This window comes from Phalacrocorax aristotelis, chromosome 4 (assembly GCF_949628215.1).
Source record: "Phalacrocorax aristotelis chromosome 4, bGulAri2.1, whole genome shotgun sequence".
Taxonomy (NCBI): domain Eukaryota; kingdom Metazoa; phylum Chordata; class Aves; order Suliformes; family Phalacrocoracidae; genus Phalacrocorax; species Phalacrocorax aristotelis.
The window spans coordinates 47,528,708-47,556,064 of NC_134279.1; the positions used below are offsets into that span (position 1 = coordinate 47,528,708).

The window sequence follows — 27,357 nt, forward strand, 5'->3', positions numbered from 1 at the left end:
TTTTCTGATTACCCAGCACTCTTTGGAATAGCTCAAGGATTATGGATTTCCACTAGAGCTGGCCAGTAAACAGTTCTATTTTGTGAAAATTCTGGTGAATTTTTCATTAAATGAAGCTGTAATTTGCCTTTGAATCCAAGTCTCTTAAGATCAAGTTCATATTGCATCTGAAACCTTTCTAATTTTTGGTTGGGGTAGGGTAAGATTTCTAAAAGCTTATTTTGACAAATTCTGCATTTTTTCCCCACCTATTTCTGCATTCTTTTGGCTTACCTGATGTGATAAGTTCAGTTTTAAGTCAGTCAGCAATGTTTTAATTGCAAGTGTTAGATGGGACTGCATCTCTGTTCTGCTGCAACTATGTTCTAGCAGAACATTGCTGACTATAGCATGGCCAATTTCGTAGTTCTCAGAGATGCACTTCAAGCATTGCAAGCTTCTTTTTTTCTTAAATACACATCAAGGAAGTTATAAGCAGCATACACACGGATTCAAACTGTAATTACTTCTCCTGTTCCAAAGGCCTGTTTTCCAATGTAGGGATTAGCGCTTAGTGGGCACACAGAAAATTAAATCCTCCCCAAAGTTTTGCTTCTGCACACTTACGGAGTACTTCCACTGAAAATAGTAAAACTGGTGAATGAACTTCACTACAATGATTAGCTGTGAACATTAAGACTAGTAGAAGGTTACAGTTCATAGTTGGAGGAGTACAGGGGAAAGTGACTTTGGGTACTTCTGTGGTTGAATGTAGTGTGATTTAAGAAGCCTAAAAAGAAACTTTCATCTCCTGCTGAGAAGCAGAATAAAATAAAAAGAATTCTAGAACCCTTGAGCATAACTTTCAGTAGAGAAATTAGGATAAAATCCTGTCCCAATTTAAATAAAATTCTGTTGAGAGGGGTTCTACCCAGCATACAGATTTCCAGCTTCCTTTGACTAAAGCCTAAAAAAAGATTAAAGCTCCATGGCAACTGCTATCTTAACTCCTGACAGCCATAGTATAAATTACATCTTGGAAAAACCTAATACTGAAAGTTTTATTTAGGTCACCAGTCAGGCTAGGAAATGGTAGGCTTATAGATACTAACCCAAACTTCATTTTGCCCCTGCATGGTCCCAGTGAGGCAGAGATTTTTGTGGGAGGCAAACTGGATGCTGTATGATTATATGCAGTATGAATTTAAAAATCTGACAAGTTTTAGGTGTTTAAATTTGTTTCATACTTTCTGGGAAAAGACTACAATTTACGTGCAACTGTAACCTTCCAGTGAGGAATACAGCAAGGTTATCTGGGAGACAGCAGCCCAGACAGGTACTATGTGCGATTGCTGCAGTAGCTGCATTTGCTGGCAGTCGAGGAACAGTATTTGTTTGGGGTTTTTTTTTGTTTTTGTTTTGATTTGTTTGGTTTTTGGTTTTGGTTTGTTGTGTTTTTTTTTTTTATGGAGAGGCGAGGGAGATGGACAGAGATTGTGCAATTAACTCATTTGCCCACAGGTGCCCCAGCATTCATACTTGTGCCATGGAAGCTACATGTCTCCTTTGGGCTTTTATGGAGATACTGCTTTCTTGCTGTTTGAGGTTATTAATGAATAAGTTATTATTTCAGGTGGTGGAAATGAATATAAATGGACATTGAAAGTCTAGAGTAAAGGCACCCTGTGTTAAACAGTGACAACAAACTCCCCCAAATTTCTGGTTTTTGCATGAACATTCTCTGGTACTGTTATTTCCTTGGTTCTGCTTTCTTGTTCTTTGACTATTTTTGTCTCTGTCCTCTCTGGACTACGTGCTTTTCAGACCTTGAAGAACGCCTTTAATTGTTGTCTGAGGAACACTTTATTGGAGCCATTAAAATAGCCTGGTGCCCGAGACAGGGAAGGATTGGTAACTGGGATCATCTTTCCTGCTCTCCAGTGCAGGGACCAGAAGGGGGGATGCACTCTCCCTAGTCTGTCAGCTGCTGCTGGGCAGGCACAGAATTATTCTGAGGCTCCTTTTGACCACATCAGACAGCGAAGTTTAAGTCCTCAATATCCCATTTCAAAGGAGAAAGTACCCATCATTTCTTAAATAAAAATAAAACCAAGAGAATACCAAAACCATACTAGAGTTGCAGCACACTCTCTATCTATATTATTGCCCACTTAGAAATTTTACCTTGTAAATGTTTAATACTAACATGTCATCTATTACTGGAGAAGGATGAGAAATAGAATTGGCGAAGCATTACCAGTATAATATTCAGTTTCACAGACCTGCAAGTAGGACTGCTTTTGCCCTTTCCTCCAGCAGCTGGAGTGTGCTGATCACAGTATGACGTATGCCTTCATAACCTGCAATAATGATATGCTGACGTTCAAATGGATCCCAAACTCTTGTCCTGTGAACAGATAACAAAAACATACTCAAATACATATAGATAGTAAATGCTTTAAGAAAACACCTAAATACATTTCTTTTTCCCTAAAGGTGAAATACTGAGACGCTAACAAGGAATTGTATTAGCAGTTGAACACAGTGAGTTGTATAAGTTAACCACTATTGCTGGGACATGGGATGCAAGATAATCTCACTATTAAATGGCTTTTGGGAGAGTTTTAAGAAGTTTAAAAAATGGTAAATGACTTGGATTTCTAAGTATCAGTTAGACCATCAGAATTTCTGCATTGGTGAAGAACTCCTCATATTGATTTCATAAAACTTGGAAGTGTTGAACAGTAATTGAAACCATACAGAAACAGACCATTGAGCATTTTCTAAATAAAAATACATGCTTTGTTGGCTATGATTTTCAGTGCAGTAATCTGTAATCTAATGATAGCAATCGCTGGAGTGGCAAATTCAACTACCTTATGATTACATCTTATTTAGCAACAGGAAGCAAGAATAATTTTCAGTCTTTCTCCCCTTACACTACTGTAATATTTGTAGTAAACTGCAAAGGTGCTTCTGGATGATTTTATGTAAAGAAGTTTGCAATAAAATTTATTATTATCATACTAGAGCTATTCTCAACTTGACTTCAGAAGACATACCTCCCTATTCCCAAAGCAATGCCAGATCAGGTAAGTTAACAGAGTAACTGTTCGTTCTTATGCCTGTGCAGCAGTTGGGCCTTGCTTGCCCTGGGGAGTGAACTTAATGTGATAGTTGATGAAGCTTTACAAGCCACAAGGCTTGTCTTCCTGTAAACATGTTATACACTTTTGAAACCTGCTTGAGGATAAAATATGATGCTTCCCTGAAAAGTGACATTTTAAGTATTTAAATTTTTCTTTAGAGAAATCCCAAATGTTTTGTCACACACTTGTGGCTGTTGCCATGGAGACAGAATTGGTTTGGGGGAAGCAGGTCAGACATAAGTCTCATATTTAATAAAATTTTTTTTTGTGAACACCTCTCTCTCGTGTATTTAATAACTAGTCATCCATACTTGCTGGCATGAGGTACAACAACAGAGAAGAGAGCACCCACAGATTTCAAAGGCTTGACTTTGTGGAGTGCACCAGAGTAACTGAACTGCAGCTTCAGTAACTGCCAACTGTAAAAGGCTGTTATAACTTATGAGAATTAAATGAACTGAGAAGAAATTTAAAACTTTTCTTAATAATTCAAATAATGCAAGTCTCTCACAGGAGGAATGTCCTGACTGCAACAAGAAACATTCCTGCATCTATTCTGTCTCTGGATGAAGGAATTAAAAAAAAAAATTTTTAAAATTACATCCTGATATTTTAGAATACAGCCTCTAGGCAGAAGTTTATTCAAAAATCTCAGTAGGAAAAAGTTATTAAATTAAGATCATGTCAATATGCTTGCCAAAACAACAGATCATTTGATAAGGTTCCTTCTTGAACCTTATGACCAAAGTAAATCTGCATATAAAGATATGGAAAATTTTCCCAGATTATAGTCCTGGTTTTCCTTCTCACTAAATTAAGCATGGCTTCTAAATGGAATTATCTGATGAAATAAAAGTTACATACTTGCATGCAATTCTTTACAGCTGAAGCTAAGTTCTTTAGGCCAACTGTGCTTTCAAACACCTTTTATTTTCCCACTGATATAAACTGATATTATTTTCTAACAGCTTGTGTCTTTCCTCGCTGCCCATTTCTCCAAAGGTGTTGTGCAAACATGCTCTTCAGCAGATGCTTCATCTCCTGAATAACTGATAAGGCTGAGGTGCAATTTTAAATCACAGCCTTGGCAAAATATGGAATCTGCACAAAGCAGGTCCTGTCTCTGTTCAAAAACTGGCTCTATTAAAAACATTAAAAAAGCCATGAACGTATAATGATGTTGAAACTGTTTATTTTTGCCTTGCATAGTGAGACACTGGCTACAAGCTCCTGAACTAAAGCCAGTCAAGCAAATACTGACTAATGAGATGGCACTAAGCTCATTCCTGTTAGATATTGCTTGCGTTTTCAGCAAAATGCCCGTTTCTACTGAAGGCTTAAGTACATCAACTGAAAGCATCTAACTACAGTATCCTAGCTGAAGTCATCTAACTCAAGGCTCTAAAACATGGCTAACCTTCTGCTGGGTCAGGTTTCTTAACACTCCATGGGAAGTAACTGAAGCAATAACTGTGGTATTGCTATTTCCACCATGTTTTTGAACCACGTAGGAGGATATAATACTTCTTGGAGTGTTATGAGTTTCAGTTGAAGATGGTGCTGATATAAACAGCTCCATTAAAATAGACTGTATAATAACTTTGGCATAGTTTTATTTCAGTGAATCATTTCAAGCAGATCTCTGTCTAAACCTTAAATAAAGCCCATTAGATAGCACCATGTATGCTGTTATAGTTGGAAAGATCAAGAAACAGCACAACTACAGAGGCTGACTGGACTTCAAATAGCTCAAAATAAATGGCGTGCACAGCTTCTCTCAGTTGTCTCTCATTACTACTGTGCAAGCCTTAAAAACACTAAGTTTCTTCTAAGACTTATTTTGATACGAATATAGACACTGGAATCCTGTCACCTTCTACTGGAATCTCACTGGGTAGTTGGGGCTGGCTGCCTTTATCATTAAGTTTTCCCTAGATCCCTTATTTTTGTTTGATGCTTGGGCTTCTAAATTGTATCTTCTTAGCCCAGAGTCTCCCTGTGTTGTTTGTGTCGCTGTAATTAGATTTTTACTCCAGGGTGGAATGATCATCATCTCCTTCAGCTGGAGAAAGAGGGGGCCATTCACAAACAGTCATACTTAAAACCTGAGTCCGCTATAAAGAGAGCACCGCTTAATAAAGATGGCACACAACAAAGCCTAATTTCAAACAAATCATGCAGCTCTTTAGCAATGACTGCCCAACATTCCTGTTCATTTCCAGTTTAGAATATCAGAACATGTAAGCAGAAACTACTACATTTGTCATTCTAAACTATCGGGTTTCTGTCATTTTTCTCATTTTTTAAGGTAGCAAAACCCTGGCAAGATGACCAACCATAGTTTTATTTTACTTAGTGAAAGGATGCAAGTGAATGGAAGAAAATGATGTAAGAAGCATTTTGTTTGAAAAAATAACTCAATATAATTTTTACAAACATGCAAACCCCTTGACTTATCAGCAGAAGCACAAAATCTATTAACTTATTCTTTACATTTCATGAAGTTACTTTATCAGCATTAGCCAGCTTCCTCATTTTTCCTTTCTGAGCAGGTGATTCAGCAGAGGAACTTAATGGTTTTGGAGTATACCATTCATGTCATAACAAAAGAGGAACATATTCAGAAATTTACCCATTTTCCATCTTGACTCCAAAACCAATCCTACTGGCATCATCTGTAACTGTCAGGCAGTACATATCTGGCTCATTTTTCAATAATTTTTAAACCTAAAATTTAGAAGAATAGTCATTTTAAGTATCTGTCAGATAAACACCTCTACTATTAATTTGATATTAGTCTTAAGGAATAGCATTTTAATGATTATTTAATGTAGTACAATAATCAATAACAAAAAAAACACCCTAGGATTTGAAGAGACTAAGATCAACATGTCATTAATTTTGCACCACTGCAAAAAACCCCAAATCTCATGAGATGAATAAATAGGAATGCTGTTTTAAGACATGTTAAGTAATTATATGCTATTCAGTTTTGGAAACCACACTTAAGGGTGGGGGGAGTTCAAATAAGCAACAAGATAGAGAAGGGGCATAGAAGACAATGACTTCTAATGAAAAATAGAACAAAGCTTAGAAACAAGAGGACTGACGTCAGTTTGCTTCTGAGAGAAATGGGACAATCTGTCTAAGTGAAAAGGACAATAATTAATGTCCTTCAGATGCAGCACTGAAGGTTTAAATAAGACACTGGAGGAAACAAAACAAAAAAGAACTGTCCAACCATAATGACAGTGAAGCACTGGAATATATTACTCTGGAAAGTAAAGATCTCCAGTGACAAAGATGCTACAAGACAGGCTAGACAATTGTGTCAGAATCAGTTTAATTATAACTGATCCTGCCCTTGGGCAGGGGAAGTGGATTGGATCAGCAGTTCTTGAGCTATGGGAAGGCACTGACATATCCTTGGAGGCCCAGACAATGCTCTGGGAGAACTTAATATTTCTCCTTCTTCCTGCCTTTTCCCCTGAAAGTTTTCTCTGAAAATCATTTGAAGAATGTAGTATTTACTCTCAGGCAACAGGGCAGGTGGGGAGCAGAGCCATCAGACCCACCCTACCTAAGGGCACATTTTGAGCATCGCCAGTGGCCAGCTGGGTGGACACTCATTGCATGTTCCTTGCATTCCCCTGCCAAAAGCAAGCTGAACTGTGTTGAAGGTTATGCTACCACAGCGGCACAAAGTCTACGTGGAAGGCTAACCTTTCTCTTCCCAGGGAAATCCAGATCCACAACTGAGGAACATTTAAAGGCATAGGATGTGAAGAATGGTGCAATTTCCCAGGGTCATTGAAGCTAGGATCAGGGAGGGGAAGCTTCTAATCATACCTGGTGATTCAGGCGATGACTGCAGAACACAACTACCCCGGGGAAGATTCTAGCTGTTGTATAGAAGTACCACCTATTTGCTGGAGTGAAAACATGGATGTTTGTATGTAAGAAGGGCCTATCCTATTACAGTAGAAAGATAGGTCCAATAATACTAAATTTCAGTACTGTTGAAAGAAATAACCTCCTAAATGGATTTTCAGCTCTGCTTTCTACTTGTTGCATATGTAATTAACTAATAACAAAATAATTATATTCTCCACACTCAGAGAAAATTTGACAGATGTTCCGGTATTTTAAGCAACAAACTTGGATACTGTGCTTTGGTTTCTACCTATTCAAGAAACACTAGAATAACGTTTCACAGTATTTTCTTTTGATAAGTGTTAATTTTTGGTGGAAGGGACTGGCAAGATGAGTACATGAATTATTAGCAACTAGAGAACATTCAGTAAGTAATCCTTACTGCGTTGATAATTTCTGAGTAGTTTCATGCAAACATTCACCATCCAAACTCTTGGTTATTTTTATAAATGCCACATCTACCAGTCACTTTTCAAAATGAAAAGTGCATTTAAGCTTACAAAAAATAATACCTACTGTTCTGGTTTCTAAGTACCACAGTTTGATATAGTTGATTTTCTTGGGTGTACCTGGGAAGCACCAGACAGTGGCCAATGTCAGTCAAGGCAGTAGAGTGTAGAAAGAAGATGAATGTGCTGGTTTCAAGATGATGGAGTTGGCACAGGGCTTGCAAACTGAACTCAGAGACACGGTGTACGCGGTATGAACACACTGTGACCTAGGGAGCAGGAGACCATCTGGCAAGTCAGTTGCAAGCTCAAGAACTTTTCTGCAGATTTATGTCAGCACTTTTTAATCTCATTGATATCTAATTAAAAATATGTACCTTTTTCTCAATCTTAGCTCATTTATTTATATAACTAGTTAAGTAACATTGGTAATGGTCAATGAACCTTAAAATGAAAAGGAACTCTAGGCATAAGTCCTTTCATATGGACATATACATTATTGTATATGTACACATATGCACTTGTAATAACTTCTCCAGCTGATCCAACTGTTGACCCAATGCAGTGACGACTGAGAAAATCCAGGTAAATCCTGTCAAATTAACATGGCTGAGACTATCTACAGTAAGTCAGATCAGAAACTGTTCATAGCAAAGCCAAACACAGCCAACCAGTGATACTTTATATATGCAGATGACAGCAAATAGCAAACTTGTATTGCAAACCTGTGAAAAGGGACTTCTGGTTACAATCCAATGAACTGTAAAATTCTTATTACTATATAAAATTTGATCTTTGGAAAGAAACACTATAGAATTTCCGATTAGAAAATTAATCATCAGTCTAAATTAAATGATCAGAAGGAGGGCTTAATTATGATTATGATCCCAGAACACTTACCTATTCGAGACCTTCCTGATACCAGACCATAATGTAAACTACGGAGTGAAAACAAGACAGAAATAAGTGACATCATAAAACAAAAGGAATACAAAGTAGGACAAAATAACTTCTCAGCATTGTAACAGTTGTTACATAACACATCCATCAGTAAGCAGAACAGTATTTTGAGATTTGAGAGAAACTGTATAAACATGATATATTAGGATGTTGTTTCTTACCTTTTCATCTCCAATAAGCGAGTACTGATCAATGGCATTATGTTTGTCACTAGTAAGTTCATTCTTTTCCATTTCTTATTTTACTTTCTCCAGTCTCCTTTCCTGTCTTAATTTCTTTGCACCTTTCCCATGCGGTCCAACGTTCTGAAAAAATATTAAATATTGACATTTTTCACCTGATAGAACCTTTTGATTATGTTAACTGAAGCAAAATTCCTCAGAAGGAAGGACGCACAATTTACTTAATAGGTGATCATGACAATTTTAAGGCTTCTGGAAAATCTAATATCTTCTCATCTTTTGTATATTGTAAGCAGGTGGTGATAGACTGCACCTTAAATAACTACTGTGAACAGCAATGGTAGATTCAAGATAAATCCCTCGCATTTACTCAGAAGTCAAAACAGGCTGTCTGCAACTCCACACTTTAAGGGGTGAATGGAAATTAGTGAGGAAAACTGTCAGTATGCTTACCTTCTGTTTGCCCAGAACTGCCTTGCCAGTGGACAAAACTTACGGGTTACAGATGGAAAAAAGACTGGAAACCATTGGTTTTGACTAATGTCTAGGGAGATAGTAATGCTATTTAAAGAGTATTTAAGTGAGCATAGTCACAATTCCTCTTCCCACTTCTCAGGAGCTAGGGTCACTAATTCTTGCAGTTGAAGGAATAAAATAATTCTACATAAGTCTGGTCTTTGATGTCCCTGCTTCAAGACAAGAACACTCTGGCTTTAAGGAAGGTTACAATGACCTCATTTATTTATTCCAATAATTCATATTTCAGTGAAAATCCATGGCCTGGACAACTGATGTTTCAGCTCCAGCTCTGCAGTGCTAAAGAAGTTAAAAGTTGTCACCTGTTGCTCCCTTGCTCATTCTCCTTTTGGGTGGAGTCTCCTGGTACAGGTCCCTGGTGGCCTTTGACAGAAAATGGCCTGCCAGAATAGTTTGCTGAGGAGTTTTCTTTGTATTCTGGCTCAGCCAACCCGTTACAAACCCAGTCTCTAAATTCCCAATGACAAAAACGTCCCTGGCAAAACATCAGCGTTCTTTGATATCACATGAACCCTGTTCTGGGAACAGCACCAAAAGATCTTATCCAAACATTTCTCACAGACCTTACAAATGCTAGGGAAAACCAACTCAGTCCAATAGGCATAGGGAAGAACGAGTTGCCTCCTTCTGCTCCAGTGAGGTCTTCATTGCTGTTAGAGGGTTTTATCCCCAGAAAGTGACTTCTTTTGTCTTCCTCCATTTCTGGAAAAGGGAGCCTTAGTTCACAGTTGAGGTCCCACAGTAGCTTTGAAACTAAGAAGTACAGATGACCTTAACCAGACTTAAAGTTTCCACTCAGATACACAATACACTGTAAAGAATTGCTTATTTTCAGATTTTAGCTTTATTTAGAGACACTTCCATTAGTACCTGAAGGATTTTAAGAGAATGCCCTTTATGCTAATGACTGTTGTGACTCAAGAAAATGAAAAAAACTAAGATGGTTGACTGAACAATCATTCTATTTAAAAGTATTTAGCAGTTAGTTGTACAGAGGATGAACATATGATTTGTTCTATATGTAAAGCTTTGTGGATGATGCAGTCAGTGCCAGAGATAAACTCGTACCTATTCTCAGAGAGGCCAAGCAGTAGCCTCAAGAATCCTGTACTCTTTACTTTGGCAAGGAGCGATGTAATGACCTGTTTCTTCACATACTTCTTTTTCAAAAGGTCATAAGTTAACAGAGTCTAGTAAAAAATATTAAAACAAAAACCACCTTGCCTGCTTTGTGTAATTATTTAAGTAAATGTCTTGCTTAATTAGGTTTTACAGAAATGTAAAAAGAATCCATAACCATGCATCTCCCCAGCTTACTTTCTGAATAAATTTGCATTTAGTACCTGAAAAATGAGTGTCAGAGAACCCAATCCTTTGTCTGTAGAGACAAAGAGTTTTGTATCCCTCACCAGCACAATTTCGATGCTTTCTACAAGTCCCTTTTCCATTCTAACAGCACAGCATTTTGATTTTACTATGTTCCACACTGTAATCACTCCAGCACTTAGATTCCTGTATACAACGTATCTCCAAGACACAAAAACCCCCAAAACACTCACCACTGTAGGACTAGTAATTATTCTGCCTACAGAGCTGTCCCTGTTATGTTTTAAAAAGTCTGAAGTGACTTGGTTTATGAATCTTCTGAACACTCCCATGACACTGATCTCCAGTTCACCAGCATAGATATATACGTATCCAGCTGCAACACAGGACTGAAATCCTGGCTCACAGAAACCAGTGGGAATCAGGAGTTCACTTTTGGAGGTCTGAGCTTTCATCATTAAAAAAAAAAAATTCTCTTCAGTTTTTTGCTATAATTTGTCTGAGATACATTCTAAAAAAGTCTCCAAGGTGTTGAAAGGATGAGTCCTTTGGGTAACTCTTTATGTTCAACTTGGTTTTGACTGGATGATTCCAGCAGTGCTCAGCATTGTGTTCATTTATGTTAGTTCTGAATCCAGCCGTTTGCAATATGTAAACTACTTCAGAAACAGGCAAGGCAATTCAGGCACAAATTGCAGAAACTAGTATATTTTGCCTGTTCTGTTTGGCAGAACTGCCTTTTAAAGGCTTCAGTCATGTTTTCAAATGCAACATTGTGCCAGTCATGTTGTCTTGTCTGCTACCTGCCCTGATCTGAAAGAAAGGGAAGGTTTAATTGTCAAATACCTGTGTAGTTTGAACTTGCCTGGGACAATTCAGCATAGCCACAATGTCTCAAATTCCATTTGTGTTTTTTTCCTTGTTTGTAGTAACAGTCAAAAACTGGTCATTGATCTTTGCAGCCAAGTTCCACACTTGAAGGCAGTTCTGTCCACCACAAAAGGCTAAAAAAGTAGTTCAGGACAAACACCTACAGATTTAAGGTTAAATTGGAAAACAGAAAAGAAAAAAACAAAAAAGGCATTTGAAAGCATTTGTAGCACAGGAATAGAATATTCTGCAATTAGCATCTGTCTGTGGTTGTTCTACTAGGACTATCTTGTAAGGTTGCTTGAACGGTGTACCTGTATTTTACTGTCCACCTTTTTGGTAAGCACACAAAGGCCAGGTACACAAATGTCTGCACTGGTGATCATTTCACTTTCTAGGTGAAATAAAGGGTACTGATCACTATGTATAAAGCCTGATCAGATCTGGCTTACAGAGAATGTAGAAATCGGCAAAATTTTCTCTCTGCAACTGTCTTACCACAACAACTGTGTTCAGAAGGAACGTTTCCAGGTATCTTTTCCTGAGCTAAGCTGCACAGGATTTAAGGACTCGGGCATTTTTTTGGATAAGCCATTGTTTGACTTTAATGCCATCAAATATATGTTTGAATCTCATATTATTTACAAGAATATATAAAAATTTATATTCAATTATAGTTCTTTGATAATAGTATTCAGTTTACTGATAAAGTATTGAGATAGCAACAGAAGCTTGAATTCAGCACTGAAAATCGTATCTTTGGTTTCCAGAATGTGGAGATTTTTAGGATTAGAGAGCACGTTTCAGTGATATGGAGCAATCATAACCTTTGGAACTTAATTTAAATTCTATAAAAGTTCCACAAAATTCACATGAAATTTGGTTCAGATCTCTTGTATTCTCACAAGAATGAATACACTTGTTCACCACTTAAGCCCATCTCCTTTGTCACGTGATTGATTTCAGAGCACTCAGGTCACTTGGTATTCTGTTTTTTACCACATAGCACACCATTTTTCATTGTAATCTTGTTACAGTTCATGTGAAACACTAGGAAATTAAATAATGTACCATGATAAAGTAGAAGAGATTATTGAAATAGAATACGGAATGACAATATCGATAGTTTGAGATTTCCATTTGCATGATTCTTTCAGAAATGAATCAATCCAATGAAACAATACTCCTTTATTTAACAAATGGGAACAGAAATGAAGCCACTCACCTCTAAGATGAACTGAAGGTAACTTGGCCTGCAGTCTTCAGATTCCAGAGTATTATTTCAGTGGTAGTATGTCTGGAATATGTCTGAATGCCACGAGATGATAGTCGAGGTGATTAATGAAGCAGGTGCAAATAAGTCATTGCAGCAACCCTGAAGAGTGCGAGAGTAGGCAAAGGTGCTAACACTGAAAAGTTCTACCTGCATAACAGCCTGCTGCCCTGTAAGGAACAGCAGAGCTGTTCATAGCATGAGGGAGGTTTCTACTACACCACTACAGGCACTTCTAAAACAGCAATTGTTTTTAAATCTGTAACACTATCTGAAAAGAAAATGTGCACTCAAGAATATTTTAGGGTGAAACTCACCTCAGTGTAAAGCAAGGGCAGCCCTGCTGACACTTCTGAAATTAATGGAGTAGTACAGAATTTGCTCTTGCAGTAGCTGCCAGGCATGACAGGATGCAGGTACCAGAATCAGGAAGGTGTAATGGAGGCGTGAGAGAGCTAAAACCTCCTGCCTTCAGATGGAACACTGGGTGAAAAGGTTAGGGGTAAAAGCCCAGATTTTTAGGAGGAATTAGGCACCTAACGTTGCTGGAAGGCTGCCAGCATGATTTTCAAAAACTCCAGAAGAATTTAGAAATTATGCTCCTGAAGACCTCATCGGCCACCCAAATATTTAAAAAAATTGGGCACAACTACTTTTTCCAGAGAAGCAAGTATATAGTTTCTAAACACTCGTTACCTAAAGATCACAAGGAAGTAGTCATTAGTTACAGCTTCTCCCTGAACAGCAGTCTCAGAGTATTGGCATATTGGCTTAATAACCGCATCTCCTTTCTAGCACTGAACACTGGCTTCTTTTCTGTTCCTGTACAAAAGAAAAGTCAATTAAAAGAGAGAAATCATAGCCTTATTCTGTATTATTCTGTAGCCTTATTCTGTCACGCTACTAAATAAAACCTGAAGACTAAGTGCAAATACACGGAAGACTGAATTGTATCCAGATGTGTATGCACAACTCAGTGCAAGAGATATATGACAACATCAGGTCTATACTGTCATAATGAACTAGATGAGCAAGGTACAGAATAAACCCCAGATGCTCTGATGCAGCCTGATTTGGACTTTTTATACCAACTACGACATGACTGGGAGGGGGAGGATTGGAAGGTCAATCTTGCTGCTCTGGCAGTAACAGTTCAGGAATAAAAAACTGTCAGATTGCCAAATATGCTAGTTGACCACACATTTTAATGCTAAAAAAGATGGTCATGTACAGTAGTTGGGATTTTTAATCTGGCTTGATTTTGCTTCTTTTGAAACATTTTTCCCCCGTCTCTGCCTGCACTGAACCTAGATGAAGCATACATTATGATTTGCTGTGCTCCCAATGTCATTACCATCTGCAAATCTAGTTTTCAAACTCTTCAGACGTACCAGTGATAAAATACGGGAATCGAATAAGGACATCAACATACACTTTGGGTGATTCTCTTTATAATCTCTTTTAATGTACAGCCTATCGCTTCCTTCCTCTTTCATCAATTTTCTAACACTTCGTCTTAACTCCTTGCAGCTGCATTTGCCTTTGCAAACTATTTCTGTCTTTGATATAGAATATTGCCAGTGCCATTTGAAAATAAAATTAACGTGAGTGGCAGATACTAGACTTCTCCTAAACCTCATCATCCAAGTCCTGTCAAACATACTGCATAAGTAATTATGACTATCCTCTCCTACCATTACAGGCTATAGAAGTGGACTTGTCACCCTTAGAAAACCTATCATTTTTTTACATGACTAAAATATTTACGCAGAGCAAAGATGAGTAACGAACTCCCAGCTGATACTGGGAGTAGGGCACAAACTGAGAGAATGCTCCTGCACAGTGCTAGCCAGATCTTGTTCTCAGAAATTTCAGTCTGACAGTCTCAACAAACATTGTGTAAAGGTGCATGCTGGATTGGCATATGAAACCAGGAAAGATTGCCCTTCAGCTTATGTTTGGAAGAATATGTACTTGAGTAGCAGTTTGTTAGTGTAAGATACAGTAGGTTGTTGAAGGGATGAGGGAATTCATACCTACAAAACATACCCTTAGGATTAATCCCTTATAATATTTGGATTATATAATGACAATACATCAGTTATACAGCAATGGAGTAAATAGAAAGAAATTATTAATGGATCTGGCTTTCACAAAAATATAATGATGGAAGGCTGATATTCAGTTGAGTTATGAAGAGGAATTTTTTACTTCTAAGTTCTCACTGGTGAAAAATACTTCCTATTACTCTGTAAGCACATAGAATATAATCTTTCACTGAATTTCTTCATTTAAGTATGGAGCAATCCCTGTGTATAGGAGTATCTGCTGCATGAAACACACATTTCTTCAGCAACTGGCATGATCAAAACCCTGAAATAATAAAAAAAATATAGATTCAAACACAGAGCTGAGTATATTTCCTGAGTCTGCAGCTGGCATATATTCCTTTCCCTTCCCTAACCTCAGAATGAAGTATGAGCCAATAAAATTCTGAGGGGAAGGGAAGTCAAATGTGAAAACAGAGAATATGAAAGTATCACCCACACACAAAGCAAGAGGGAAAAATAAACCCAAACAAGAGAGCGAACAGAAACAAAGATTGAAATGACAGCAGGAATGAAGTGCAGAGACACAAGAAAAAAGCTGTCAGAAATAATTAGGAGGAGCGTGAAAAGTAATCCAAGAAAACTAAAAAAAGAGAAGTGAAGGGTCACTATAGCTAGTTGACTGCATCTGAAAGAAATTATAACTTATCTCCTCTTCCAAAAAAAGTTGTAAGATTTTCTCCCCTTCTCTTTTCTTTAATTAAGAAAATCCTAAAACACACTTTCAAAGTATCATACAGCACTGTAATTTATCCAACATCCACTCCTGAGGGGGAACAATTGTAAACTGCATAATTTAAGGTTTGGTTTGGTTTTCAAATTTATGAATATCCTGCTAATCTTTTTGAAATTTTTACATTTCTCTTTATTTACTACATTTGACAGATTAATTCCCATCAAAATGCTGGAAAATGCCTATTTAAAATCCTGACAAGTTATGCCATTATTCAACTAAATTGACAGCAAAATAAATACAGAAATAAGTCCTCCTCTCTGAAGTGCTGAAATATGGGTAATGAGCCCTTCGTAAGTTAGACAGATTTCTTTTAATGTCCGGATCCTATTAAAACCTGATGCACCAGTATATATGGCAACTTCTAACTAAGGAAGCCATAAAGTGAAGTCCCTTAGCAAATTAGCAATTAGCAAATTGATATAAACGGTCTTGTACTTTCCTTTGAAGGACATGACAAAATACTGTCCAGGAACAGAAACCTGAGCTGAAATTGAAGTTATTTGATGTGACTGTTACCATTTTTGTATGAAAAGGTTTTGAATTTGAAAAAAAATCCCATAGGAGGTCTAATAGGCCAACTGTTTACCCACTATTGGTGGCGCAGAAAGCAAATTTGACTATTACCTACAGAAGTTTGTCTGTAGAAGAATGTCTCCCATTGGTCATAATTCTTACGACCAATAGACTAAAGGCTTTGCAGAAGTCAAAGGATGCCACAGCACTGAAAATTACAAATGAGTTGAGCAAGTAGCAAGCAGCTTAGAGGCAATAAGGACCAGCTTTGTATGTGATTGCTCAGCTATAATTAACTGTGTGAACCTTCCTGCCAAGTACAAAGACGTCAACTCCACCTATTCGTAAATACTGTTCATCTTCATATGGTCAGCTACAACTCAGGAATGGTATAGGAAGGTGTTCCTTACCACCTTTCAGCTGTTAATCTCCATGTCTCAGCATCTACTTATTTCTCTGTGGATGACTTATTCCAAGTGCAGAAGAAAACACATGAGAAGCAGCTCATTTGGCCATAAAGACAAGCACTCCTCCACTCTCTAAGACAAAGGAAGATTTTTATTCAAAGTTGATGAAATATAAAATGATCTTATGACTTAATGAACAGAAAGAAAACCAAGAACGAGAACAATAAAACCCCCCTCACCTTGATCACTTGGTTACCATAAAAAACCCCCCATGTTTCTGTTCCTTGCCCATGTCAGTATTGCCACACCCAAGGCAAGACGATGTATGGTTTATCCCTTGTGTTTACTGATAAATAAATTAGCTGTATCAACATTCTCAAGAATTTTTTTAAAATTGCGTTTTAAGGGACTTGTCAGGCGCCTAACCTGTTCACCATAGCATGAGGACTTAATTTTAAATAATTTTAGAGGCCTGCTGTATTTACATGTAATAATGAAAACATAGCTGGATACAATTTAAAAATGGCTTGAATTTAAATGACTTATCAGTATATGTAAAAGAAACCACTGCAGTTGAGCTAGATAGAAATTGGCTGAGTAAAAAAATCAAAACATTCTTCAGTATATCATCATGAATTGAGACAAACTAGAATATGTCAAAATACTGTGATTTTAAAGGAAAAATGAAGATATGTAAGTTTGGAAACACTTAAACATTTAGTTCCAAAATTCTCAGACAAAATAAACACTTTAGATACTTGACACATATTTCTGTGCTGAGCAAAATCAAAACACACAGAATGTATGAACTACACCTTCTATCCCTTTTCAGCCCGTTTATTTCTTGATAAACAAGATGTCAGTTTAATATATAGCAGAGATATCCTCCAGTCTGTTAGTAGTCAGGATTTTGAGAGGTTTCCTTTTAGAGACATGGATAACCTATTCACCTTTGCTTCTACCCAGCCTAATTTTCTCAGGGATGATTAGTTTTCTCTCAAAGTTATTTCTCTTTTATACAATTTTGGAGTCCTTATTCATATTACAAAGAACAGCATACATAAAACCCAAAGAACAATGACATGTACATCACAAGGTTTTTGCTTTGCTTGCTTTGACACTGAAGTGATGGTTCCCAAAAGAGGTCATAACTTAGCATAGGGAGGTGCGCTGATTTCCTACCCCGTCCCCATCTGCTCCCAAGCTAACTTGAGGACAGATGCCCAAATCCAAAGCCCTGTGAAGTATGAGAGAGGACTTTTGCCAGGGAACCCCTTGGAAATTGAAAGGCCAACACAAGTTGCACCAGGGAATGTTTAGATTGGATAACAGGAAAAAATTCTTCACCAAAAGGGGTGTCGGGCATTGGAACAGGCTGCCCAGAGAAGTGGTTGAGTCTCCATCCCTGGAGGTATTTAAAAGACGTGTAGGTGTGGCATTAGGGACATGGTTTAGTGGTGGACTTGGCAGTGTTAGGTTAACAGTTGGACTCAATGATCTTACCAGTCTTTTCCAACCTAACTGATTCTATGATTCTATGAAAATCTGAGAGTTCTTGGCTTCAGCTCCCTCTGGTGGGTAATGCAACCTTCAGAAAGCAGCAACTACTGGTAAAGGTAACTACCACAAAACAAAACACATGCAGGTTGCTATCTTTTTCTTACAATATACAGAAATACACCAGCTGAGTAATGATTATAATTGAGATCAGAGCTTTAAGCTGCAGCTTCACACATTCATCCTGAAAAGAGGTTCCTGCCAGAACTGAACTCCCTTCAAATTCAGAGAAGAAAAGACATGGGAGTTTTGGTCCAGGCAGAAATCTATTTCCAGCACCTAATGTTGATTAAAATAAAATAGGGAACTAGTTAAACACTATTCTTTTTGACAAGAACATTCACTTGGATTTCTTTTCTTGACTGATACTTTGAGGCCTACTTTCTCTAAACCATTTTGTTTGCAAGATTCAGAAAATATTCATTATTTCACAAATCTCACATCCCAAAGATTCTTTGTTACAATGAGTTTAGTTCCAGTGGAAAACAAAAATATGCTTTTCAATCTGTGATATCTTACCTACAAACCTTACACGTCCACACATTTACCAGCTGAAACAACTGAAAATTAAAGCATATTTTATAATTTATAATCTTGGGCGCAAATCTAAGTCCTTCCACAAGAACAGTGTGCACACTGTATTTCAGTATCCCAAATACACTGGTTATGATAATGGCTATTTGTGATAATTATAATATTAAAATAAGCACCAGTAATCTCTGTGCTACAAAACAGTACTTAAATTTTGATTACCTCAGAAAAATGCAAGGAAATTTTGCAATCATCAGCAATCTGATAGCAGAGGCTTAGAAGTAATCATACTTTCTGCTCTCACCAGTGGCACCAATAAATCAGGTTATAACTATTGCATCCTTGTGTTAAAACAGTTTTTTTTTCTTCTTTCAGAAGCTTACTTGTTGATCTGAAACACATACTGACAGTTATTTTGTTGAAAAAATAACAATGTTCCCATCAGAAAACAGTAATCAAGTGTGAGAACATTTTGGGTAAGAATGGTCATGAGTTCATGTTCTTCAGTGGACCAAGGCCATATTGTTCAGGCATAGGACCAACTTAAACAACTATATGGTCTGTTCATTAAATTGCTTATGAAATTACATCATATTTAAAGACAACTTGGTGGATGAAAGGCTGGACATGAGCCAACAATGTGTGCTTGCAGCCCAGAGGACCAACTGTATCCTGGGCTGCATCAAAAGAAGCATGGCCAGCAGGTCGAGGGAGGTTATTCTGTCCATCTGCTCTGCTCTGGTGAAGCCTCACCTGGAGCACTGCATCCAGCTCTGGAGCCCCCAACACAGGAAAGACCTGGACCTGTTGGAGCAGGCCCAGAGGAGGGCCACAAAAATGGTCCGAGGGCTGGAACACCTCTCCTTTGAGGACAGGCTGAGAGAGTTGGGGTTGTTCAGCTTGGAGAAGAGAAGGCTGCAGGGAGACCTTATTGTGGCCTTTCAGTATTTAAAGGGTGACTATAGGAAAGATGGGGGCAACCTTTTTAGCAGGGCCTGTTGTGATAGGACAAGGGGTAATGGTTTTAGACTAAAACAGGGTAGATTTAGGCTAGGTATAAGGAAGAAATTTTTTACAGTGATGGTGGTGAAACACTGGAACAGGTTGCCCAGAGAGGTGGTAGATGCCCCATCCCTGGAAACATTCAAGGTTGGTTGGACTCTAAGCAACCTGATCTAGTTGAAGATGTCCCTGCTCACTGCAGGGGGGTTGGACTAGATGACCTCTAAAGGTCCCTTCCAATCCAAACTATTCTATGATTCTATAACAACGAAGCTGCGGGCATGCATTTTACATCACAACTTCCATTCTGAAAGAAAAATGTAGAATTTATAGACATTTCTTTTTAATTAGTAGTTTTCTCCTTTTGAAAAGGAAACCATCCAACTTTCAGGTACAAATAAGAATCTGATATCAGAAGCTCTTCACTAAATATGCAGTTTTAATTGGAATTCTCAGCAATCGATGAAACACCCTAGAGACCTCTCCTAGAATTATTTTAATTAGTTCCTTCTCCCCTTATGCTACTTCAGACATTTGCATCTTACATTAACTAACATAAGGTTTTTATGGGGTGAGGGGCTTACATGTAAGTCATATACAGTGCAGACTGACTTGTTTGTAGACATGTAGGACTGGATTCTCCATGTGGTCTCTGCTGGCTAATCAATCTGTAAATCTGTGAATCCTCCTAATTGTGTATCATGGGCTAGAGACAGAATAGATCTGTGTCAACCTTCTTACAACACTCATAGTTCTGTGCTAAAATAATACATATAAGCAAATCTCACGCTTCTGGCATTCACCTGCATAGCTCAGGAGAAAGACTGGTCCTCCTCTAATGTACATAACTGATCCCTCTCAGGTACTGATGTATTTGTGTATATAGACATGTATTAGATATATTTGAGGTGAGATGTATTTGAGAGAGGGGAAGGTGTTTTGTCTTTCCTTGAAACACTGAGACAAGCTGGGGTAAGAGAGGGTGAATGGTGGCAGTACACTGAGGCAGCACAAACAATCCTTAGTTTTTAATCCCAAGATCTAGACCATGTGTATTGTCAGATCTTATATCATGAAATCATTCCCCTACATCAGGCTGGATACAACTTCGGAGGATTGATCTTTGCTCCTGGAGCACTGGAAATAGTGTCCCTTCTTAGGGTCATAGGGAAGACTCCCTTAATAAACTGATGGGATATTATTAAGACAAATCACTCATATTCTTTTGAACCTATTTTGGGGGGAAATAAAAAAGCAAGGGGGTGGGGGGGGAAAGCAAACAACTACTCCTAAAAGGAAAAAGCCTCATCAGTTTTTACAGACAGGTGAGATATTCCAAGTTTTCTCCACTACAGCATGTTCTGTTTAGCTTTGTGCCGACAAACATAAAATAAATGGCAGCTTGCTGCTGAACTCGCAAAGCCTGACCCTGCTGAACATGCACCACCAGAATTTCCTCAACCCCATTGTAAATACTTTCTTTTTCCTTCTGACATGTAGCATTTCTGAGGAAAAACTTGGAATCGATCATTCTGGGTTAACAGAAAGAAAGAAAGCCTTCACTAACACATTTTCCTTTTTCTTTGTTTCCAAAACTACCAGCAAGTCTTACAAGTAAATAAATAACTCTTCCTGACCTGTGAAGAACAAATTCAAACACCATTATTTCATGACAACACTGGAAGTACACATGAAAGGTACCTAATATGCAAACTATATTCTTAAACCAGCTGCCCTATCCTCAAATTCTTCATAAAATTGCAGAGACAGGCCCTTCGTAAGTACACACAAAGTATGCCATTATCTTCAACTGCCCTAGTTAACTCTAAGCACGTTCAAAGACAGAGGTCAAAATCTCTAATATGACATTTAGCGTACAACCCAATAGATTTGTACAGTTGCAAACAAAATTAATATTATTATATATTCATATTAAGTGTCACATGGAGACACTTAAAATTAATAGGAAAGGCAAAATTTAGTATAAAGGTTTACTTTTCCCCAAATCTACCAAGCTGATTTTCTAATTATTCTTCAGTTCTTCTATTAATAAAATGAAAATATGTTGTAAATACTATCCTCACATGGTAAGCAGTGTGCTGTCTGTCAGCTGACTAGAAACATCTCACTTCATAACAGGTTAATAGCCCATGTTAGTCTCAAGACCATTTTCAGACTCACTACGATTCAAGGGGATTTTTTCACTATAACTTTTCAGAGTACTTAAAACACAGACTTGCCTGCAGCTCCTACATATTCTGATCTCTGTTACTTTCCCTCCGAGCTTAATCAGTGAATTTGGGCAATAACAATTTTCTGAAAGTCACTGCATAGGCATTCAAGGTAGAAGGGACAGGATCTGCTGTTGATGGGTTCAATTCCATCTTTGTCCTAGCTTACATTTTTCTTACAAATATCAGTGTGATGAAGGTAAATAGCAAGAATAAACCTATCAAGCATGAAAACTGGTTCAATCTAAACATACTGGAGGGCAGCCAGTGATAACTCTTGCTACAACAAAGTAATGTCTACATTGTATCCAGTACACTGATAAATATATCTCTCTGCACAAGTCGTACTAAATTAATTTCTAACAATCCTAGATAATAGCTTGTACATTACTATTTCTACCTGACAACTTTAGGTTTGCAACAAGAAAAGAAAATAACATTGCTTCATGCATGCTTTGAGTATGTGGAAGGATAAGACAAGCAATGACCAAACCTGTTTCACTGCGATGCAAAAGAGGAGATAAAGCAGGGCTGGGTAGGAAGAAAACACAGAGCAGGTTTGCGCTCAATAATGTACTTTTTGTTTTACAAACTTGTAAAGCCCACAGCACATATTCACAGACAAGAAAAGTGATCTAAGATGAGGACTGAAGGGAAAAATTAAGATAAAGTAAAGCCAAAAATAGATATATCATATCTTGCGTTACACCTTCTCTCAACAGATTAATACACTGTTCCGTCTGTGAGTTCATAGAATAGAAAAGCATCCCTGAAAACCCAGTGCCAAATGCTTAGATCTTATTTTACAGTTAAGAGAAAAAGAGTTATTCTAGACCATACCTAATACTTTCCTTGGCTTATTCAGATTTGTGAGACACAGCTGAATTTGTTACTAACTCAAAGAATTAATAGCAATAAATGAGCAGATACAGATTTTAATTAAACATAAATTAACAACTGCTGATAAGATTTTGATTCTTGATTCACATTGCCTTAATTCCATGCCAATCCCACTGTTTGTGATAGGATTGCTGATGAAGTTGGCTATCCAGGGTGAATTAAGAATGACGTGTCAGCCCTCTATGTCAATCTAACTCAGCATGCCTCTCTAAGAATTTAAAAAGTGACACAGACTCTCTGTATAGCTGTTAATGAATACTGAGAATTGAAGTAACACACAAAGCAAACTGAAGACTGGTCTTCAGGAAGTCTTAGAAGATTGCAGCCAATTAAGGGAGAGAGAAAAAAGAACATCAGAAAAAACACCTAAGTGGGAAAACCAAGCTGAAAGAAGGGAACTCAGAGAAGGCGTTTAAAGAAAGAGTGAAGGCACCTGACTTGGGAGTATAAAATTACTGCAGGTTTAGAATGCACCTTTAAAAATACAGTTACACTCCAGAAAAGAGAAAAAAAATATTATAATCTTCAAATTTCCCTGTTTAAAGCTCTAGAACATGATGAAAAGAAATCCCCAGCATCCAGGGCAGAGGTGAATAAAGGAAAGTGATGGTAGGCATACCTGTGCATGGATGCTTTCTATGATGTTCTGATGTGCTTCATACTTCCTTTCATGAACCTCTGTTTTCACAAGGTGGATGTCAAAACTTTGAAAACTTTGTCAAAATTTTGAAGCCTGCTTGCTTGACAGGTTGTATTCTAAGTCATAGGTCTGCCTCTTGAAGCAGTAACAGTGATCTTCCGGAGAGCCCTGAATCTTGAATCCTTGATCAATCTCTTGCTGCAAGACTTAGAGAGAAAAAATGTTCTACTTCTTAACTCTATTTTTAAAAAGTTACTATCAAAACAATTTAAGAAAAAAATACACTGGAAGAGAACATAGCATGCATGAAGATGGCAATAAAGATCTCGGTATGCTTGCAGCAACACAGACCCTTCTATAAACCTGTGAAATCTAACAAACTCTGATAAAACAAATTATTGATTGTAATTTAATTAATTGGTCTGGGACAGGGTAACATAATGTAAAACAGGATAAGTGATGGAGAAAAGTTACAAGACAATAATGCTGTGAAAAAGTGGAATTGAAAGAGTGAAAGAATTGAAACAGTGAAGTGTGGAAATATCTACATCACAACATGATTATGGATACAAGAAAAGACCTGCGTCGTTCTAGGTGCTAAACTCAAAGAACACGTTCTCTTTATAATCTGTGACCAAGGGTAGCTCTGGTATAAGAACATGAGTTTACTTATAAAACAGTAGGGAAAGGTAGCAACAAAGTGGAGGGCAGGCCAAGAACATCAGCAAACCACTTTGGTTATCAGGGAAATTGCCACATGGACTGATTAAGAACTAAATTGATCTGACTCGTACTAACCAGTAACCAACAGGGGCAGTCTTCAAATACATAAATAACCCCAAAGATATCCCAGAAGGAGCAACTTTCTTTATTGGATTGAATGCTAATAGCTTTATAATCTCTCTAAATAATTTAACTGCTCATCTGAGCACTATGAGCACCATACCATAGAAAGGGTGGCAGAAAGAAGTAGAAAGCATTGATTTTCCTTTGTTCTTCATATTAAATCCAGAAAAGATCTGTTTGTAAAAAAACTCATGAAATATGTGGTTTTGCTGTTAAATAATTATTGCATTATTAAGCTTAGTCTGCAGCAGTTATTTTATTCTGTGCAGTTAAACAGAATTCCACAGCATGTGTTTTATTTTGTTTGGCCAAACTCCAGGCTTTTTGCTCCTCTAGTAGAGCCTAGAGAGTTGCCTGCAGATTGTAGCAGGAGTTACATATGTTTAAGTGGACTAAACAGTACACTGAACAGAAAAAGGCATTTAGGGTTATTGGGAAGTGATGTCTTTGAAGTTCTGTCTATTTTATGTATTTATTACAGCAGTAACACACTCACTTAAGTATTGCTTGTCCTACCACAAGACTCTGAGGAGTGCCAAAACCTGTGCTGTCTCTATCTCCTTTAACTTTTTTTATTACTGAAACTAACCTTTCTCCTTCTTTTAGGAAATAATGTATTGCTGATCACCCCAGCTGAGAGCCCTTCTCTTCATTTTGGGTTTCTAGTCTCACCTCACCTGCATCAGTGGATGCTCCCTCCATGAGAGTAAGTGGAACATACTCTTGAAATATCTTGTGTAGTTTCTGGAAAAAGCTCAGCCATTTGCTCTTAGCTTGCTGCCTGTGTGCAGGATCACTGCCGAAAATATCCCTGTAAAATGTGCTATGAAGATGAGTAAAAGACAAGCTGTGAGAACATACTGGAAAATTAAGAAGCTGCTCTAATCATAAAAGATGATTAAAGAACACCATTACTGCGACACAGTTTGGCAAATGGACAGATACAGGTTTGAGTATTATTACCTCTGTTTTAATAAGTATATATTTCAACTGGGCCTCAGTTACACCATCTCTAAGATGTGAATAAAATCTCATATGCCTATTTATTAATGATGCTGATAACACTGTCACCAAAGATTCAGGTAAATTTTCCTTCATATCTTCTAATGCTGCACTTTGTACTATAATGAGAAAAGCACTGCTGCTATTTAAATAAAGATACTATTAATTTGTGGGATATAATGTTGAAAGAAACTCTTCAGACTTAGTATTTCTTTCATGCAAGTGCTTAGCAATACAACTTCCAGTGATTAAAGTGAACCACTTTCAGACTAATGAAGAATAAATTCATCTCCTTAATGGATTGGAAGGAAAGCCACATTTATTCATTTACCAAACAACTTCCGAACAGAAGGAACTCAGCACTAACCTGGTAGGCTGCAGTTTGTAAATACCGGAAACAAAATTTTCATCCTGTCTGTACCACTGGTTAAGAAGCTGCAGTTCTTTGTCACATTCAACAGTAGGTTTATGCTTGAGGGATGAAGATGATACATTAAACAGATCCTGCTCATGTGAAATGTTTGAGTCTGATTCTCTGTTAGAGTGAATTCCAGTTATATTTTCTTTTGATTATTTGCCAGTTCCCAAAAAATATTGAGTAACACCTGCCTGATTATCATCCATCTGCACTCCTCTTTCAGTCAGAACTGTCTCTTTTGATTCCCCATGAGACGCAACACTTAACATTTTGTGCTTTGCATTATTTCAGTTAGTTTCATTCTTCCAATTATACCTTTAATTAATTCTAAGGTCATCTTCCATATTCCTGGGATGGCAGGATCATCAGGCTTTCACCCAACAAAAACCTGAAAACAATGAAAAAAGGAACACATACACAAAGGAGACAAATACGACCCTGAGTTACATACCGCACAAAAGCCAACCTAACAGGTTTCTTATAGTGTGTATCAGTCAAGAATTTGCTTCACTATCCCTTCTTCTTTTGCACTCTAGGTTTACAACATGCCCTTTCTTTATATAATAAAACCACTAATACACTTGTACCCTAAAAATATCAATTCAATTGAATTCCAGAGTTAAACAGAAAGATCCCAAAAACCTTACAACAAACGTTTGATGTCTCATCTCTTGACACTTCTTCAAAATTTCCAGATGTGGTAAAACATTGTGGTGATCACTTCTGACACCACCTGGAAGCCCACACCTCAGGTCCATCAGCTGGCGTTACAACCTCTTTCTTTACAGTAATTGTGTAATTGAGGATAGAATTCTTCCATTAATACATTTCTTTCTGCCTCTGATTTTAGCACAGATAAGCACAATGGCATCAGGTTGTTGTAATTAAAAAATCATTGCAGTTTTGATTATTTTGCTGCATTTGATGGCAACAAAAGCTTTGAATGAGTCAGAGGATAAATATTTCTCAAATACGACAGATGTTCTTACAGGGAGTATACTTTCTACGTTTGTAACTTAAATGATATGATGTCATGATGCACCTTACTGAGATTGCGCATATATGCACGAGTGTAGCAAATCACATTTTAACCATTCTGCTCACAAGACACACACTTTAATTGGAGATTCAAATACTGATGAGCCAAATTTGCATGTGCAAAATGTACATCTAAATCCAAATTTCATGCAATACCCTTCCTTCCAGCAGATAAAATTCTGAGTTTGCAACATTCAAAATATTAAACTACTCAGAATCTGGCAGGAAAGATGAAGCTAGATTTTAGAGTTGTCTCCATCTCTTCACATAATAGAAATTGCATTTGCTTGGTATAAAGTATCTCCTAGCTTCAAATAAAAATTTCCAGATTTGCTCCTGCGTATAACTTTCTTCTGGTGATGTTCTTTCCTCCCCTCAATGGTTTATCACTAACACTTTAAAAAACATTTTAAAATACCTCAGAGATGTTTTAACATGCGGAGAAACAATGTATGTTTACCAACTGTATTTTTTTAGAAGAGTAAGGCTCATGATCTTAAGGCTCCAGACCTCAATGCTGTTCCTCCCTCCTTCTTTCACCTCTGCAATAGCTCTGTCATCTTCTCTCCCTAAACAGATATCCAGAAAAGTTCAGTGTTTGCTTTTATATATTTAGCATGTGTCTCCTCATAGAATATGTTTCTTCCCCATTTCCTGATCCTGCAAGACACTGACTACCCCTGCTTCCTTTGACTTCACTGATACAGCATCTAACAGAGTAGGGCTTGTGTCTGCAAAATAAATATTACTGTGATGATCACAAAGACATT

General features: G+C 37.5%; 1 long non-coding RNA gene across 1 annotated transcript; it reads right to left on the reverse strand.

Annotated features, from left to right (window-relative positions):
• Positions 1 to 1,445: 1,445 nt before the first annotated feature.
• Positions 1,446 to 25,602, reverse strand: LOC142056449 (uncharacterized). Its single transcript, XR_012660344.1, has 15 exons — positions 25,499 to 25,602; positions 24,807 to 24,952; positions 23,263 to 23,489; positions 18,733 to 18,901; positions 16,426 to 16,554; positions 13,355 to 13,480; positions 12,611 to 12,760; positions 11,381 to 11,545; positions 9,753 to 9,942; positions 8,632 to 8,775; positions 8,411 to 8,448; positions 7,631 to 7,779; positions 6,978 to 7,057; positions 5,761 to 5,855; positions 1,446 to 2,386 (listed from the first exon to the last, which is right to left on the reverse strand). It is a non-coding gene; the product is annotated as an uncharacterized LOC142056449 (long non-coding RNA).
• Between the last annotated feature and the right edge of the window lie 1,755 nt (positions 25,603 to 27,357).